Raw genomic sequence first — 19,926 nt, 5'->3', positions numbered from 1 at the left:
AACATTCACGTTCTCCTTAGCAAGGACCCTCCTGTAGGAACAGTCATGAATTTGGCAACTAACGATCGAAAGGGTTTTAGAATTTGTGGAGAATTTATCTGTGAAAGAAAATGGATGAATTAAAAATACTAACCAGCTTAGCCAGCACCCGCATGGATGAATCACTGAGATCTTTTTTTCTTCTTCCCCCTTCATACTATAAACATATGGCATGAATTTTCTGCTCTCATTACAGATGCTGAGAGAAGGCAAAGACAAATATTTATATTACATTCATGTTTTACAGTAAAAACACTGTTTGGTTTGTTTATACAGTTCCACTGTTACAGTTTTTATGGTCGGTAATGAAACCACTGTAAAACCCAGCCTGGGTTATATAGCAGATACGATAAGGCCCAAGTACTCAGGGAGAGACCCTGGATGGAATAGTTGATGTCAGGCGTAGGGAATCGACAATTGAATGATGTGTTAGGACAGGCCAAGCTAGACCGTAATAACAAACGACCTCAAAATCTCAGGGGCTTAAAACAACTGAGGTTTATTTCTTGTTCCAATGACATTTCCATCGTGAGTTGCTGGGAAGGCTGTGCTAGATGGGACCTCGCTTAGCCAACCGGAGTCGACTCGTGTCTCTGGGTGTTGTGACAGAGGAAGAGAAAGGCGTGCTGACCGTGCACTGCCCTTCAGACTCATGCTCAGGGTGACGCTGTCGCAGCTGCTCACGTTCCCTGGGCCAGAGCCACATGTAACCTCTAGGTGCAGGGGGTGCACACCTGCCACGGGAGTGACAGGAGGTGGGCAATTAGACTAGCAGAGAGCAGCCCTCAGGACTTCCTTCTGGTTACTTCAAGGGTTTTTGCAGTTATCTAACTGATAGTCTGTGTTTAATGCAACTTTGAATCATAAGGGAACAGGGAAGGCATCAGAGACCCTCCTGCCCACCACCCCCAAACTCCTTACAGCTTATGAGACTCTGTCTTCATTCTACGATGACCTGGATAGAAAGGACCCACCACTGTCCCCAGGAATATGTCACAGTGCAGAAAAAATTTCACATCCAGAAAACTTTTTCAAGTTGAACAGTGATTTTGGCTTTGGGGGTGTGTGTTATTTTAAAATAAGTGTATGTCTAGAAACTCATCAGTAGACGGCACTCCTTTAGACCTATTACCCTCAAGTGGTGTACACTGCCACCATCAAGTAGGCTTAAAATGCTGGAGATAACCATTCATCCAAAGGAAATAAAAAATGTAAGTAAGAAAGCAGCTCGAAGTGACTTTTCACAGCCACTTATAGGTGGTATCTAGAGTGGAGATGCCCAGTATGGTAGCCAGGGGCCACATATGGCAATTGAGGGCTTGAAATGTGCCTGGTCCAGGTTGAAATGATCTGTAAGTGTGAAATAAAATACCTATCAGATTTTGAAGACATAGTATAAAAAGGTAAAATATTTTATTAGTGTTTTTTATATTGATTCCATGCTGAGATGATATTTTAGACACTGGGTTAAAATATTAAAATTCATCTCACTTGTTTCTTTTTACCCTTTTTTTTGACTTGACTACTAGAAAATTTAAATTACATGTGTGACTTTCATTAGTTTTATTGAATGGTACTGATCCAAAGGGTAAGCAACAGAGAGAGAAAAAAAAATTTGGTGTCTTTCTCACAAATCCCTAATGGTTAGAACTCACAGTTTAACCTGAAAATTTATGTCCTTTGACTTGTTGGCATTTTCTACTTAAAATTTTTTTTTTAATTTAAAAATAATTTTGGATTCTCATAGACGTTGCAAAGACTAATACAGAGAGTTCCTGGGTACCTGACCGTCACCCAGCTTTCCCCAATAATAACATCTTATATAACCATATTAGAATGATCAAATCTAGGAAATTGACATTGGTACATAATTATAAACTAAAGAATTTATTCATATTTAACCAGTTTTTACATGTACTTGTGTGTGTGTGTGTATGTGTGTGTGTGTGTGTATAGTTCTGTTAAATATGTAGGTTTGCATAAGTACCATCACAATCAGGATACCGAACTATTCTGTCACCTCCCAAGAAACACCCTTTACATTAGTTTTTACTCTTTGAGTTACTTCTTTTGTTTCAATTGAAGTATAGTTGATTTACAATGTTGTGTTAGTTTTTGGTGTACAGCAAAGTGATTCAGATATTACATATATATTCTTTTTCATATTCTTTTCCATTATGGTTTATTACAGGATTTTGAATATAGTTCCCTGTGCTATCCCGTAGGACCTTGTTGTTCACCACTCTATATATAATAGTTTGCTGAGTTACTTCTTAATTAGGGCTGTTGCTTAGAGTAAAGCTTCAAGGCAACCTAGTAGCAAAAGATGCTCTTGGCTTGGAGGTCCATGGATTTGTCGGTCCATCCCACCCTTAGAATGTGGCTGAGTTATCCCAAGCTTTGCACGAGGTGCTGAGCAGATGCAAAGAAGAGAAGCCTGCACTCAGGGAACTCCTGGTCTTTGGAGGGTTACAGAACTAGTTTCATTAGAAGGTGAGAAATGGTATAATAGGAATTGGTACCTTAATCTGCCAAAGAGAAGAGAATGACACAGGGTCTTTTTTCCAAGTCTCAGAACCTAAATCTCTTGTCCTTCCTTTACTTCGCTTTAAGTAGCGTCACAGTGGTTCAAATCTCTTTCGAAGGCAATTACTTCCTTTCCCAGTTTGAAGGGTGAGAGGAATGCCTTCCCCTTAAACACGTAGTTTGTATGGTCCATATGAGCCTGATGTTCCGGAAAATTTATACCGGATCTAACTCCCAGGTTTTTCAGGTTGTTTTTTTTTTTTTTTTTTTTTTTGCGGTACGCGGGCTTCTCACTGTTGTGACCTCTCCCGTTGCGGAGTGCAGGCTCAGCGGCCATGGCAGGAGGACTCTCAACCACTGCGCCACCAGGGAAGCCCCAGGTTGTTTTGTTTGTTTCTTTTTTTTTTTTTAAGGAAGAGCCTCATAAGTTGAATTTGGTGCTTTTAGAAGTAGTTAATATTTGTTGTATTGCAAAGCTTTTTTAAACAGGAGGGTTAACGAGGTATTTGTTTCTATGGCTACTTAAAGTAGGCTTTCTTGATATGTGTGTCCCAAGATTTGTATCCGTTTCTTGTTGTTAAGGTAGAGGACAGTTTGTCATAATTTTTTTTTAAACTTATATTGTGTCATAACTTTTAACATGCCAGGAGGCCACAGAGAAGCACCTGTCTGCCTTTTCTCCAGGCTAAAAACCCAGGGACCAGAGCCCTGTGTGATCAACCTCCCCTATGGCCTCTTCTGCTTTCCCACATCCTTATTAAACGTATTGTCTAGATACAGACACACTCTTCCTTAGTTTACCTTTTTCTGAAAAAAACCAGGAGGGTTATGTCACCAGCTGTACAGGTAATATATCAGTGTAGCATGTTCTATGTTTTATAATGCAGGAGTATGTACACCCGCCCCCCGCCACACCCACCCAGGATGGAAATGTATTTGCAATGCTTGTTTTCCACTTTAAGATCTGTTATGACTTTGGAAATCTTAAACAAACAAAGAAAAGGTAGTTTTGAATATCAAACCAGGGACCATTAGAGTCCCATGTGATGATGGAAACCTAATTTCTTTGAGCCTGAGTTTCCACATGTGTAAATTGAAGAGACTAATAATGATGATTATCGTGTGATTTGTTGTGTTGATATTTGAGTATCTTGTATTTGGTGTAGTGTGAGGCCCATGGATGACATTCAGTAAGCTTTTTTTTTGGTCCACATGATCATTGTGTAATTGTAGCAAAAATAGACAAAGCTTCTAGGACGTGGTGCTTATGGGTACTCAGTGAATGATTTCTTCTCAGTTGCTTTCTCCTGTTTGTTGAATGAGGGAGTGAATGAATGGATGAATGAATGAACAGACTTGAATTCTCCCGTCAGAATTAGCTTTCTTCTTGAAAGTTGAAAGAAATTCTAAATAACTGAGATAAATTACACAGAACCAAATCAGAAGACACGTAAAACAACGCATGGAAGGAAGCCAGATGAAGTTTCATTTTCCTCCTCAGTCCCTTTTGAAATCTAAGTCTTGATAGAGATGAGGCTCCCGCCCGTGCAGGGCCGGGCGCCTTGCAGGTTAAAACGGCTTTCCCATTTGCTGGCACTTGTGATTCCCGCTCCCGCCCAGCCATGTGTACGCTGTCATCGTCTGCACTTTACAGATAGAGACGCTGAGGCCCCGAGAAGCGAGGGGACTGTATCCGTCCAAGGCCACGCGTACCCGTGCCCCGAAGATAAGTTCATTTCTTCTCTTGTGCCCACCTATGTCCCACCTCACGCCGCCTTCCAGCGGCTCAGTCTAGACGACACCGCGTCCTCCTTGGCTCCTCCCTAAGCACGTAAGAGGACGTAGCACACAAGTTGGTGGTGATGACAGACCCTGTGTTGGACTCACAGCCAGCCAACAGCACTGGGGAGATGGATGGACTGTGCCCTGAGTTATTGCTGATCCCCTGACCTCTCTCTAACCGTGGACTCGTAGAGCCTGTCCAGAGCCCCTGTCCTTCTGGGAACCCTCCACCTTTGCCTGCTGACCCAGGCTGCCTGCTGGTAGAAACCACAGCAACTGAAGAGGACACAGAGAACATGGAGATCATTGTGGAAGCAGTAGCTGGAAACCTGTCCCCAGGTGCTCCTGGAGAGACCCCAGGGGACACAGGTTCGAGCCCTGGTCTGGGAAGATCCCATGTGCTGCGGAGCAACCAAGCCCGTGTGCCACAACTACTGAGCCTGTGCTCTAGAGCCCGAGAGCCATAACTACTGAAGCCTGTGCGCCTAGAACCCACGCTCTGCAACAAGAGAAGCCACTGCAATAAGAAGCCCGCGCACCACAACAAAGAGTAGCCACTGCTCACCGCAACTGGAGAAAGCCCATGCGCAGCAACAAAGACCGAAAGCCAAAAATAAATAAGTACATAAACTTAAAAAAGCAAATTGCCAAAAAATGACCCCAAAAGGTCTGAAAGGAGATAGACCAAATTATGTGTGTGAGGGTGGGAGGTGGTTATTCTTTATATAGTTCTGTTGTTGCACTGAATTTTTATTTAAACAAAAAAATAATAAAGGGAAAAAGAACCACCAGAATAAACGTAGGACAAACCTGGCCTCCACCATTGACAGGCATGGTGGCCTTAACCTTGCAGCATCCCAGATCCCTCTTCTCATAGGGCAGTTGGAGGACCAAGCAAAAGTGTTTCCTAAGCCTTTCTTTGTCAAGGTCCTGCTAGTTGCTTAAGAAATGGCAGCAAGAGGAGCAACTAGACCCATGCGCCACAATTCCTGAGCCTGTGCCGTAGAGCCCGTAAGCCACAACTACTGAGGCCCACGCGCCTGGAGCCTGTGCGCCGCAACGAGAGAAGCCACCACAATGAGAAGCCCACACACCTCAACAAAGAGTGGACCCCGCTTGCCGCAGCTAGAGAAAGCCCGAGTGCAGCAACAAAGACCCAATGCAGGCAAAAATAAATAAATAAATAGATTAAAAAGATAAAAATAAAAATTATCATAAATCTAAGTATTTTTGTATGATGCAAATGATCGGGTTTAAACAGATTCCTTGGAAGATGTGGGTGGGTTTCAGGGATTTAAATGATGTGGTGGGTGTGTCGCAGGCATTTAAGACCTCCTAAGGCTTCCATTTCCATTAAGCATTATGGATGCATTCCAAGAATTTAATTAATATAACATCTCTTCATTGTAATTCCTCACGAGGGTTATGAGAACTTGGAAGTGTTTAGTTTCTTATTCAGCTGATTAAAAGGTATTTTCTATGGTTTTCCAACTAGCTGTTTTCTATGGAATTCAGTGGTTGTCCATGAATATTAAGTCAATACAGCTAAAATGATGAAAGTAGTGAGAAGTGCTTTTATCTGAACATAGAAGAATAGTTCGCTTGCCTCAGTTGGGAAAAATAAAGTTTTAAGGCTACAGATTGGAGTAAAAGGGTCGTATTTGAAAAATCCCAGAACAGTAGGAGTATTGTTTGGAAGTTTTGAGGGGCTAAAATTAGAAAAAAAATAAAACAGTAAGTCATACTTTATAGAGTGGGCACTAAATTATGGGCCGTTATGATATGGTCCAGGTGGAAAATTCATTGGCTCACGTAAGGGTATCGAAAGATCTGTGGATGTTAAGATCCCTCATGGGTCTTGACCAGGCTGGGTGGGGTGGGGTGGGGGGGAAAGGACATTCTTTTTGAAATCATATAAATGATTTTCCTTGGGGCCACCGGAGAAAATGGAACCTACATCTGATGAAGTACGGCACATCTTCTGTTTTGATGCTGTTTGATTCCGTGCTTGGCTAACCATAAAGATTAGATTAGATCCTGCTATAAAACTATTGAAGAGGGATGGAGAGGAGGGGGCAGGGCAGAGAAGGAGGGTGAGTGGGCAGGAAGGATTTGGAGGGGCAGGCAGAGGAGAAGTCAGCACCAGAGTTCCTGGCATTCCAGTGCAGGCTTGCATTTGATCCAAGCAGTGGCTGGGAGGAAGCAGCTCATCCGCAGGATGGAATTGCAAGGGGCAGGTTTGGGGCTGAGCCATGCTGGTGTGGAACAAGGAATGTCGCCCACCATTGGGTTCTACAAGGATTAGGTCGTTAGCCACTGAAGTACACCCTGAAAGGAGTTCAGGATGAGGCACTCTGTGTTTTGGCAAAACAGGCCCCTTATAGAGTTAGATATATTTCAGAAAAAAATTTCATGAACTTGGATTCTTTTTTTTTTCCTCATTGATTTTTATTGGAGTATGGTTGATTTACAATGTTGTGTTAGCCTCCACTGCGTGAACTTGGATTCTTGCATCTTCCCGGATATAGAAAGGCACTAAGATCATGAACTGGGATACCTGTTCCTCGTGACTGGCAGTAAGCTTCTACCGAGATGGATGTTTGACTGGACGTACTCTTTAGCCAAAATCAATATAGATGCACCCACTAGCCTCTCCCCTGCCTCTTTGGAGCAGTCCCTCAGAGCCATCTCAGAGGGTGAATCCTGGCTCTAGTCCTCAGTAAGACCCTGAATAAAACTCAACTCACAGCTCTTAAGTTGTGTGCATATGTGTGTGTGTGTGTGTGTATGTTTCAGTTGGCACTAGCAACAGGAGGAAGCTTGGGTTCCTAGGACCAGGACTAGGTGGGTTCCAGAGGCAAGTTGTGACAAGTTAATCGGTAAGATCTTGGAGGCATCAGCTCACCTCTGCAGGTGTGGCCTCCCCGGACCTCCTACCTGTGGTGTCCCAGGCCCAGCGGGTTTGCGCTTCACCACTGGTCTTCGGTGGTCATGGATGCCACAGCACAGAGGATGCCTTGCCTCCATCCTCCTCTTTGTTGATGCAGGTTCACGAGGGATGTGAAAGTCTGCGTGTCTCTGCAATAGTGCTTGCTGCTCCTTTGTCCGTCTTCAGAGCCGAGCGAAGAGAGTCATAAGCCCAGCAGTATGCAGGGCGTATGAAATTGGAACGACAACCCTTAAGTCTATTTGTTGAGAAAGAGAAAGGATCTTGGAGTTTGCGAACAGCCAGTGGCTAACATAATAATAACAACGAACCCCCTGTTACTTTTCTGCTGCAGCTCCCTTCCCACCCCTGGCTTCCCCTGTGTGATAGCTGTTGTCTTGTCAAGCATCTCTTCCCACGCTCATTCTTAACAGCTCCATCCTGGGGACTGTGGAAGTGAAGACCATGGTAGTATTTTGCATGAGCTAGTCTGGGCCAGTTATGGTGTATCATACTGGAGCCAGACCAGTCAGTAGTCGGTGAAGAAGATGCTCTCTTGTCTTAGGTGCTGGGAGCTAGAAGGATGTTTATATGGGCTGCTACGAGCTATATTTCCAGCTACAAGGAGACAGATAAGAATGGTGAAGGCAAGCTGAAATGAGAGAGAGCAAAAGAGTTCCTTGGGCCGACGTCACCCCTGGGCTTGTCCAGTTATGGAGCTGATGAACCTTCCTTTGTGTGTGAGCTAGTTTCAGCTGGGCTTCTGTCACATGCAACCAGATTGGTCCTATCTAGTACGCCTGGGGAGTCCTGGGGACCCAGACCCAGAGGCTCTGCCTAGTAGGTGCTCTGACCCTCAGTGTCACATCCATTCCAGTCCGTCCTATCCTACAAGACATGTTAGGAGAAGGAGTCGGGTCCCATTTAGAGAGATTTGCATCAGGTCCTGCATCTTTTTAACGGCTGTCTGTAGTCGCACTGATCCTACAGGGGGAAAGCATTTTGGATCTGGGTCAAAACCACTTGGTTTGAATCCCAGCCCAGTTTCTCAGTGGATGTCGTACCTGGGTCAGGCAGTGAATCTCTGAGATGACACCACCTACTTCATGGGGTTTGGAGTGACCGCTGATGAATGGGGGTTCAGGACAGGGGGGCCTTGCATGTCAGCAGACTCACGTCCCTTTCATGTTGTCCCTCCCAACTGGTGTTCATGTGGAACCCAGGCCATCTGTATCCTGATAACCGTGTGACTTCCTTAGGGTTCTTTCCTTGAGGCTGGCACCTCTGGTATTAAATGTCCGAACACTAAAGATGAATATCAGCTTCAGGGTTACTTTTGTCATTTTCCACTCCCTTTTTAAGACAAAACTGTGGAATAAACTATATTTTCTATACTCCCTGCCCACCCTCTGTGATGAGGGTTGGATCAGGCAAGATGGTGCTGCGGGCCCACCGGGTCACCCCCCATCCCATTCCAGGGCCACCTGCCACGTTGCCCCCTTGTGAGAATGAGGCTCGGGTGCCCCCTCCTCCCTCGTGGGCCACAGCCAGCTGAGCAGAGTGCAGGCTGGGGCAGCGCACCTTGGCCCTGGGACTGTTGCTGTTGGGTTGGACCGACTAGCTTGGGTGATCCTTGCTCACAGGTAGGGAAGGTAGAAAAACGTACTCCCGCCAGCTGAAAATAGCATAATTGTGAGTTTCTAGTGTATCTGTTTGAGCTTTCAACAAAATGGTCCCAACATTTTAGCAGGTTTCATTTTAAAAACCTTGGATACCTGTTTTGTACGTATTATATACGACATCCGCATGGATATGTTAATTCCACTTTATTAGTTTCAGCCTCTCTCTCTCTCTCTTTTTACCCCTGTACATGATTGCTGTTTTATAGCTACAGTTGGTGGAATTAACACAGATTTCCCACATGGGGAAGGTTTCAGGTAAGGATTTACAGCAAGGCAGGTTCTTGATCCTTGGAAGGGGTTCTTCCCTGAGGTGGGATTTGAGAACGCATTTTAGCGTTGTCCAAGGGGGGCTGGAAGGCGCAGCTTGGTGGGAAGATGAATTGGAATCATTATTAGAGCCGTTCTCAGAATTTACAGGATATATGATCATAGGAGTAACTTACCTCAGGAATGATGGAATGTTTATGCTTGGAATATTTTTAATTAATCTGCTTTGGTTATATTGAAAGGATGACACAGAGAACAGTAGAATTTGATAAGGAATAACTCAGAATTATATGGAGAATAAAAAAGATAAGGGCTGTCCACATAGTTTTGGGGCAAGTTAGCTAACCTCTCTGTTTCACTTTCTTTGTTCATAGAAGGAAGATAAAAATAGGCCCCACATCCTGGGTTTTTGTGGGGAAGTATGTGTGACAACTTAGAACAGTGCCTGGCACATAGTAATAAGCACTTGGTGATGTTACTGGTTTCTTGTTGCTGTTGTTAGCTGACTGCTGACCATTCATTACTTTGAAGCTCTTATTACGAATGGTGGTTGATGCATTCTCTTCCCTGTCCATTTTGTGACAGTAACTATTAAAAAAAGGCTTTTATCCTGTAGGTGAGAATTTCTTTATTATGAGTCTAGAGCTGTTATAGTTGAATGTTATGAAATATCTTATGTATGCAGAAAACAGGTAAGACTTGAACACTGTGGTAGAAAAGTTCTTAGTTAATGGGCAAGGACTGCATATTAGTCAGTTTTTGCTGCAGTAACAAGCAACCCCAGAGGTTGCTTGTTACTGCAGCAAAAACTCAAGGGGTTCATGCCAATGTGTATTCTTTGTTCATGCCCCATGAGGGCTGGAAGTTGGCCATGGTTCTGCTGTATTAACTGGGCTTCCCCTGGCTGTTTCTCATGAGTTGTCATTCCAGTACCCAGGCTGCAGGAGAAGTCACCAGAGGCAGAAGCTCCAGGGACTTCTGTTCAGACCTTGAGCAGAAGTGACCTTCACATTCCGATAGTCATATCAGGTCTCAGGGCCAAGACCAACATGAGTGGGGCAGGAAAGTGTACCCCACCTATAGGAAAGCATGGCAAAGGCAAGGAGGGAACAATAACAGTGAACAAATAATATGCTTTACCAAGGACAGTTTCTTAACATAGGTACCCTTTGTCTTTCAGTAAAATATCACTTCACCAGTTTCTTTAACTTTTTACTTTAGGTTCCCATAAGCAGTTAAAACCACAGATACACAAGTTAAAAAAAAAAAAAAGAGAAGAAGAAGAAAAGAAAGAAAGGTATATCTGAAAGAGTCAGGAAAATCCTGACCAGTCTTATTTCGGAGAATGAAACCGGTGGTCTTTGCAGGGACCAGTCACCCCATTAACCTAGCATTAATGGGCTGGGTAGGAGAAGGCAGCCCAGAGTCCTGGCAAGAGGCATCCAGATTTATGGCCCGTTCCCAGCCTTCTCTCATCGAGGCTGTTTTCCCTCTAGATGTCTTAGTCAATCAGTAATTAATTTGAAATCCAAAGTTTCATTAAGTGTTATTGAGTTCCCTCACGCTGACGTTTGTAGTGCTGTATTTCTTTAAAACCGCAAACCATTTTTCATACTGCCGTTAGCATGTTTTAATAGAAAAGATTGCAGTTCTGGTGTAAATGACCCAGTTTTCTGGATATATTTACGTGCATGTCATAAACTTATTATCCTTCCCTTCCACTTCACTGCTTTTCTGCTTTTCTCAGGTATTTGGAAATCATATTTAAAACATTATTACAGCCTCTGAATTCTATCCAAAGGATAAATAAATTTTACCGGGTGAATATTTTCAAAACAATACCAAGTAGCTGGTCTTATTTAGATCTCGTCTTATGTAGCGGCAGTGCCATTATGCAACCAATGAAAGATATGCTTTGAATGTTTAGAGGATGGCAGCGGTGGGAGTGACAAAGTGTCAGCCTCGTGTGCAATCTGCATGAATAGAGATGCTTAAATGAGGACAGGCAGTCTTAGCCAGAAATAAAATTTGGGGGGATAAATTTTGGAGGGCTGGGTAAACGAGAGTAAAGACAGATCTTTTTAAGATGTATTTTTTAAAAAAACAATATAACGTCCCTTTCAAGTCAGGAGCTTTTATACATTGTTCCTCTGCAGACAGGGTTTACTGTAGCTGCCCAGTAGGTTACTTGTTTGCTTTTTAAGTTAAAAAAAAAAGTTTCACTCAAGAATCCAAATTTCTCGCTTGTCTTAAAAATGTTGGAAGACTTGACAGTGGTTAGCTGGGACCGAGGAGTAGCTATCATCCCCTGTTACTTCATCCTGCCTGGTTTAACCACCTTCACCCCCTCTCTTTTATTTTTAGCACTTAGAGTGTATCCTAACATTTTCTTTACTTTCCTCACGTGTTATACTTATTGCTTCCTGACCGCCTTATCCCAACAGAGTGTGAGTTCTGCTGTAGAACATAATTTCGCACAGAGCAAGTCCTTGATAAATGTTCGTTGAAGGAATAAGTGAACGGAGTTGTTACCTGGTTGACGTTTGCACTGGCAGCTTCTTGTCTGCCTTCTGCTGGTTCTGACCCGTTGGGCTGCCCCCATGAGGGTCCCCAGGCCCACCAAGCTATTCCGTGTCCCAGGACCTTGGGACGTGCTGGCAGTTCCACCTGCAGAGCCCCACCCTTCCGCTGCTCAGGTCCTCTTCCTTCACCTTGAAAACTGCACCCCGTGTGGAACTTCTCCCGGTGCCTGCAGGCCTGCTGGAACCTGCTCCATCATCCAACCTGACAGGCACCTCCATGTGACAGTTTTGTCAAAAAGACCATGAACTCCATGAGGGGTGGTGATGTGCCTTTTCATCTCTGTGACAGCTCCTGGCTCACCTCCCACTGGTGATGATTAAATGGCTTCACAGTGAATTCACGTTTCTCAGTTGCTGAATGGTCCTGACCCTGGAAACCTTCTAAAAATTTGCACATATCACAGTTGGGAAAAGAATGGGAAAGACCGAATTCCTATGTTTTGAGCCCAGGAATGCAAGACATAAGCTAAGAAGAGATAGATGAAATGATTGCGCTAACCTGGTTTCCTTTTGTCAGGGAAGAACACAGATCACCTTATCCCTGAGGGTCACCGCACTTAACCCTTTATCTGCTTGAGGGCACTTTCTGGCAGGAGGTGACCCTGTGGAATTCACCGTGAGGGCACAGAAAAATCTTATAATTCTTACACCTTTACAAAAAAAAAAAAAAAGTTTAACTAGATGATTGTACCTTTTAACCATATCTACAATTAATTTGAATGTATTGTAAGTTGGTTAAAATATTCCATTAATGAAAAAGGTAGGCCCAGCTTATGGTAAATACACTACTAAGTGTTTATAGTACATTTCATATTTTACATGATTTCCTTTGTAATTCTGCTTATCTTTTCATTCTAATTCCCTGAAGGACATATAAAAGAACCCCTAAAGAGAGTAATTACCACTGTACTCTTTAACCAAGGCTCCTTTTGCAAAGAGAATATCTGAGCTGCTTTTTAAAGAAGGTCGTTTTTAAATAAAAATGCAAATAAGCTACTTTGTAACCACATTAATTACCCACCTAGCCTCTTATTACCATGTTTGTATTGTTTGCAAATACTATTTACAGTCATGTGGAAATTAACATTACTGGTCCTGAGGAAAGATGGTGGTGGGGAGCTTGTGCTTTGGAACCAATTAGGGCAAACCTTGTCTCCACCGAAGCTCTGGGGAAAAAAACACAGCCTTGCAATGTCAAATAATAGCATTAGCTCTGACTGCCTAGGCAGAGCGCTGTAATTATATTATTGGCCTTATTTTGCTTCCGCAATGAATTTCATTGCCTGCATTGTAAAATCAGCAGGCAGCAAAGTTTCTGCTAATGATTTAATGTACTCTCTGATCATTTTGGACAAAAGTCACGGTAAGAGCCCGAGAGACAGTTTTATCACCCCCACCGACTGCCGCCTGGCTTGAGCATTTGCAGTGAGGGCAAAACACAACTCTGACCTCCTTGTTATCCTGGGGAAATCCTACCCAGGCTGGAGAGAAAACGACTCGCGTGGTATCTAATTTTGAGCAAAAGGAAAAGGTGATGTTGCGTGACTTATCATAGCGAGCGTGAGTTGAGAGCCAGCCTGTGTCGGGCACTGTACCGGGCACTGTACCAGGCACTCAACCTCTGTGACCTGTGTTGTCACCTCTTTTTACAGAAGGGAAACTGAGGTTCCAGCTTCAGTGGAAACACACCACGTGGAAGATACCATAAGTGGTGATTAAATTAGCCCCCTCTTTACATCAGGTATAATTTTTTTTTAATACAGCTTTTTAAAAAATTCAGCCAATTACTGACAGCTTTATATACTGTGATTTCTTTTTTTTTTTTGATTTTGCATCAGAATATGTTTTGGATTTAACAAATGCTTTTCACACGCTTTGAAGTTATCTGAATCTGAGCTTAATAAGCCTTCGCGTGAAAGAACCACCCCCTCCTTTTGGGAAACCCGTTTTGTGGTGGAGAGCTGTGTATTTTTCCCGTATTCATCCAAGGAGGAGGGAGAGGAGAACTTTTTTTAAAAATAATTTTATTTATTTTTTGGCTGCGTTGGGTCTCTGCTGCTGCACACAGGCTTTCTGTAGTTGTGGTGAGCGGGGTCTACTCTTCGTTGCGGTGCGCGGGCTTCTCATCGCGGTGGCTTCTCTTGTTGCGGAGCATGGGCTCTAGGCACGTGGGCTCAGTAGTTGTGGCTTGCGGGCTCTAGAGCGCAGGCTTAGTAGTTGTGGTCCATGGGCTTAGTTGCTCCGCGGCACGTGGGATCTTCCCGGACCAGGGCTCAAACCCGTGTGCCCTGCATTGGCAGGCGGATTCTTAACCACGGCGCCACCAGGGAAGTCCTGAGGAGAACTTTTGAGCCTATCAGTCACATGCCAAATGTTAATAGGCATTATCTAATTTAATCATCTAGTAACACCGTGAAATGGATGTCAGGGTCCCCACTGGACAAATGACAGCGAGAGGAGGTGAGTGACTTGCCCAAGGCCGCACTGCAGAAGCGGAATCTGAAAACAGAGCCTGTATGTTTTAACAAAACACAGCAAACCGACGAGGTCATAGACTCCGTCTCTGGTCATAGACAAGGTCATAGACTCTCCCTCATGATAGTGCTTTTTCTTAAATTTCTTCCCGTTCCTTTTCTTGTTACAACAAGTTCGTAGTAAGTGTGGAACAGAAGTCAGTTTTCACTCCTTAGACTTAAACTGTAGTTCATTGACCAGAAAGTCGCCCCTGGCCCCCTGGTGCTCACGCGTCAGGCCTCCTTCCCCAGTCTCCCTCCCCGCTCCCGGGGCAGGTGCTTTTGGGGGCTTAGCCCAGGCCAGCTGGCCATGCAGCTTCGTCAGCAGCAGGTCTTCTGCAGGGAATCCTCACAATTCACAGAAGGCCACCCTTGCAGAACCCGGGAACCAGATTCTCACCAGTGGGATGGAAACCAAACCAGAAAAACCAAAGCAGTACAAGCATCCCCACTCCTCCACACACAGAAAGGTAAATTAGGGGGAAAAAGAGAGTTCTGAAGGACTAACAGAGGCAGATTCTGACTCTGCCCTTCTCACCCTCCACGTTCATCCACTCATCCATTCATTCAACAGACCTTGATAGAAAAAGGACTCAGTGCCCCAGGCTTTTCTGGGGGCCGCCTCCCAGGTATGAACAAAGGCAACCACTTTCAACAGCTGTTGTTTTTGAATCTTCTGGTGGCCACCCGCTGTGTCTTAGTAGTATGCTCAGACATCTCTCATTTATTTATTTACTTGCTTATTTATTTATTGTTTTAACATCTTTATTGGAGTATAATTGCTTTACAGTGGTGTGTTAGTTTCTGCTTTATAACAAAGTGAATCAGCTATACATATATGCCCATATCTCCTCCCTCTTACGTCTCCCTCCCACCCTCCCTATCCCACCCCTCTAGGTGGTCACAAAGCACTGAGCTGATCTCCCTGTGCTATGCGGCTGCTTCCCACTAGCTCTCTATTTTACATTTGTAGTGTATATATGTCCATGCCACGCTCTCACTTTGTCCCAGCTCAGCCTTCCCTCTCCCCGTGTCCTCAAGTCCATTTTGTAGTAGGTCTGTGTCTTTATTCCCGACTCAGACATTTCTTGATCTGTCAGTGTCAGGGGCTCGCTGATGACCTTTACTGTGTGGGTAAGCTTTTAGCTCACTATGCCACCGTCAGGAGTCATAGCTCTTTCTTCCCATTGTGTTTGGAACCTGATTTTGTATATTATATATTTATATAGTATATTTTGTATGTTTTGTATTATATATATGTGTGTGTGTGTATATATATATATATATATACACACACACACACACACAAACACACATACACTCACACACTCACATGAGTGTGTGTGTATGTGTATTTTCATTTTCCGCTCCGGACAGTGTCTTCAACACTGTACATTGTTAGATGAGGCTCTAGGCACCCCTGCCCATCCCTCCCCATCTTTCCCCTTCACCTCCTAACTTCTGCCACTTACACTTCTACTTTGTCATGGTTAATAACATTTATATTCCATTCTGTACCTGTAATTAACCCCCCTGTGCATTATCTATGAATTGATTCTAAAAGATGAGAAACAATAAATATTTACGTCCTTATGGCCATAGAAATATTTCTTACCCAAGGACCAATTAATGTGCCTGTGTTACGTTTCCTCCTCTAGGGGTCCTTTGTCATGACCGTCAGACAGTGAAGCCAGTATTCATATTGGTCCTCCTTTCCTGTGCTATCATTATGGCCTGCCCTTAGTTCATTAGAGGCATAAGGGGTCCACGTTCTGAATCTTCTCAGTGCCACTCACCTGATGTTTTGAGCCTGATGAGGCAATCTTCTTTTATTCAGGTGTCTGACTCGTGTACACCGACCATCCACCCCTCATCTCTCCAAGTTGCATCTGGGAGTGTCTTGCATAGGCTGATTTCCAGACCTAAAGGTCGCTTCTCAAGCAGCTGATGGCGCTTATGTATGTAGATTTCACTGTAAATGAGTCCTTGACTGACTGAGCAGCCTGTTGGATGGAATGATCAGTTGCATGCAGGGAAACACTAATAGATCCGAGAGGAGCATTTCCTAGTAGGAAAAAGAATAATTTATGGGCCTGTGAAGGTAGTGGCTCCCAGAGAGGTCACCGATGACCTGGTAGCCAATGTGTAACCTACTTTTCTTTCTAAGCCTGTTGGGGCAGCAAGGAAGGAAATAAATAATGAATTTCTTAGTATATCCTCTTTTAAGTTATTGTCACCATGAGATTTTTTTTTAATTGAAGTATAGTTGATTTACAATGTTATGTTTCAGGTGTACAGAAAAGTGATTCAGTTATATATATATATATTCAGTTATATGTATTTAATTATATGTATATTATATATATATATACACACACACCTATTCTTTTTCAGATTCTTTTTCCTTATAGGTTATTACAAAATATTGAGTATAGTTCCCTGTGCTATAGAGTAGGTCCCTGCTGATTATCTGTTTTATACATAGTAGTGTGTATAGTTAATCCCAAACTAGTAATTAATCCCCCCTCTCCCACTTTCCCCTTTGGTAACCATAAGTTTGTTTTCTGTGTCTGTGGGTCTATTTGTTTTGTATGTAAGTTCATTTGTATCATTTTTTTTTTTTAGATTCCACCTGTAAGCAATATCATATGATGTTTGTCTTTCTCCATCTGACTTACTTCACATAGTATGATCATCTCTGGGTCCACCCATGTTGCTGCAAATGGCACTATTTCGTTCTTTTTAATGGCTGAGTAGTATTCCATTGTGTAAACGTACCACATCTTCTTTATCCATTCCTTTGTCGATGGACATTTAGGTTGCTGTCACGTCTTCTGCGAAGAGATTTCTCAGGCTAGATGTTGAGTCAGTGGCAGAACTGTAAGGACAGAGCAGTAGTGTTGGCTGTTGTCTCGGCCTCTGGCTGTGCCCCCTCTCCACATAGTAGGCCTTGAAAAAAATGCCTCTCCCATCTTCCCATTTCCTCCTTCTCTGTTTCACGTGACTCACTGCTGAATTAGTGCATTTGAATTCATTCCTTTCACCTGGGGGATGGGCCTTTCCAAGTCTTTCTGCACAGGTTGTAGCAGGGAGAAAGAGAAAGCACAGGAAAGAAAGCAAAAGTTTGGTCAAAGCACGTGACCTCTCTGAGCCTCAGTTCCTTCCTGTAAAATACGGTCTTAATACCTGCTTTGCATGGGTGCTGTGAGGGCTCGAGGTGCTGTTGCTCAGGTGCTTAGCAGAGTTACCCCGAAATCGAAGATGGTCACAGAATTTTTATTGTTGTCATTCTTACTGCTGTGCTCTCATTCCGGGGGCGCTGGCTTCTCAGGTGCGTCTTCACTGGGTGCTTTTTCACTGTTCACCGACCTACCGGGAGATCTGACTTTGGCGTTCACAGCCTGAGGGAGGCATTGCTTTCTGTAGGGGCTGGATTAATTTGAGTGCGGTGGCCTTTGCCCAAGGTGAGCCTGTCTGTTGACGTAAGGCATCACCGTGCTGGCTTACCGGGGGCCTGCCCTCTCTGGTGGTGTGGGTCTTCTCCTTCTCCGGATGGGATGCTTTTATTGTGCGCATTCATGATCGGTTGTGCTGGGGGCGGAAAACAGGCATCCCTCCCCAGTTCAGCTCAGGCTATTAAAAATTCATTCCATTTTTATCTGTGAGTGGGTCTGAGCGCGCAGTAGACTACAAACAGAAGAAAAGCTTACAGTGAAAAGGCAAACATTGACTTCCGCCTTCCCAGTAGGGACAGCAATTCCTCCCTCTCACTGAAGCAGTTAGAAGGGAGATTGGGCTGCAAACAGTATGGTCGGTTCTGGTTTTTAACAATGCCTCTGTTCATCCATCTGCATGGAGGAGAGCGTACTGCTGGGCAACACCCAAATAAAGTGTTTTTATCATAAGGTGTAAAAATGGACCTGCTAATTTGGCAGGGTATTTCCTTTCTTCTGCAACCATTGAAGTAGGGAAGGAATTTCAACGAGGAATCAAAATCTTAAGACAGTTTTTGAGAAGGAAAATTAATATAGCATCATTATATGGGGAACATGGGAAGGGCTGAGGGCATAAGGAAAACCTGTTAAGCGCTCAAGAATGTTGAAAGCATGAGAAGGTGTGATGAGAACATGCCAGTGATCTGAGCTTGATTATTCTAAGACTGTGCTCAAGTCCAAAGTGTCAGTAGCTCAGAGATTAAATGAGAAGTGTTGGGCGAGGCCAAGAGTGTTCTGTGGTTAATAGCAGGTTGAAAACAGTGCAAGGGAGAAGTAGGCCTTGATAGTCTTCTAACACAGTGTGGTTCCTTTTGGAACAGGGTCCTAGTGCAGCCCTTTGTGCCAAGCTGTGGGTGTGGAATTATTTCTTTTCCTTAAGAAAATTAAAAAAAAAATTTTTTATTTTATATTGAGATATAGTTGATTTACAGTGTTGTGTTAGTTTCAAGTGTACAGCAAAGTGATTCAGTTATACATATACATATACCCATTCTTTTTCAGATGATTCTTCCGTATAGGTTATTACAGAACATTGAGTCGAGGTCCCTGTGCTATACAGTAGGTCCTTGTTGATTATCTATTTTATATACAGTAGTGTGTTAATCCCAAACTCCTACTTTATCCCTTCCCCCGACCTTTCCCCTTTGGTAACCATAAGTTTGTATTTCTGAGTCACTCTTAGGATCAATCTGTACTACCTCTCCACCCCTCAGTGGGCATTCCTTTCCACTTAACTCTAGTTTTTTGTCTTTGTATTCTTTTCACTTTTCCTCACTGAGCTTTTCACTCTTGACCTTCCCTTTCACCTCCTGAACTTTTACTAGCCATCCTAGTCTAGCAATCTGGCTGAAAACTTGGTAAGGGACCACTTTCCCAGTCTCCCCCCAAACCTGGATAACTTTTGGTCGACAGGCCAGACAGGGCGCATTTTGGGCACGGTGATGCCTCATCTTCCGTTCTAGCGTGGGCTCAGAGAGCTGGCTCGGGAGGGAAGCTGGGTCTGGCGCCATGCCGTCCTCCACGACCACGCGCCATTGAGGCCCTTCCCGGGAATGAAGGGTGGTTCCTAGATTATGCCTCATCCTTCCGTTCCCTTTGTTTCCCGGGGCCTTAGCTGGTCAGGTTTCTTAAGTTCAGCACATCTAAGCTTTGTCCACCTTGAGCTTTAGGTGTTGGAACACAGCTAAGTTTGTCAGATTTTCATGAGTTGAATCTCAAAGAAGCTATCTAGATCTCGGTTGTAACTGTGAAATTCACTGATTGAATTGTTGGTCTGTTTGTCAGATCAACTTCCCGTTTGGGGAACATTTTTGTAACCATGTGTCTTTAGGCTTTCAGCAGTTTAAAAATAAAATTTCATTGGAAACAGAAGTTCATCCCCCTGGAGTACCAGGAAGTTGGAATTAATCCATTTGTGATTACATATTTATACCCTATGTAAAATGGTGCCCCGCCCCTCAAGTCTCTATTTCTGTAATATGTCCCTATTTCTGTAATATGTCTTAAAAAAATAGCCCCACCTTTCATTATACTTGCTTTTTACCGGTTTACTTGCTTTTCTGGCTTTTCCTCGTTAAATGTAAACTCCCGAAGAAATTTGTTGTGTTTGACACC

At 43.7% G+C, this 19,926-nt stretch overlaps 1 protein-coding gene and 1 pseudogene across 2 annotated transcripts in view; both read left to right on the top strand.

Annotated features, from left to right (window-relative positions):
- WWOX (WW domain containing oxidoreductase) overlaps positions 1-19,926 on the top strand; it is a gene marked incomplete at its 3' end in the record, with an annotated part of 976,786 nt that overhangs the window by 78,041 nt on the left and 878,819 nt on the right. The window lies entirely within an intron of this gene.
- Positions 4,285-4,817, top strand: LOC309976873 (zinc finger protein 142-like; annotated as a pseudogene). Its single transcript has one exon. The product of its transcript is annotated as a zinc finger protein 142-like (transcript).

This window comes from Leucopleurus acutus, assembly GCF_964270905.1.
Source record: "Leucopleurus acutus genome assembly, chromosome: 20".
Classification (NCBI taxonomy): Eukaryota; Metazoa; Chordata; class Mammalia; order Artiodactyla; family Delphinidae; genus Leucopleurus; species Leucopleurus acutus.
Note: the sequence above shows the minus strand (reverse complement) of the source record. Positions and strands in the feature narration are given on the sequence as shown.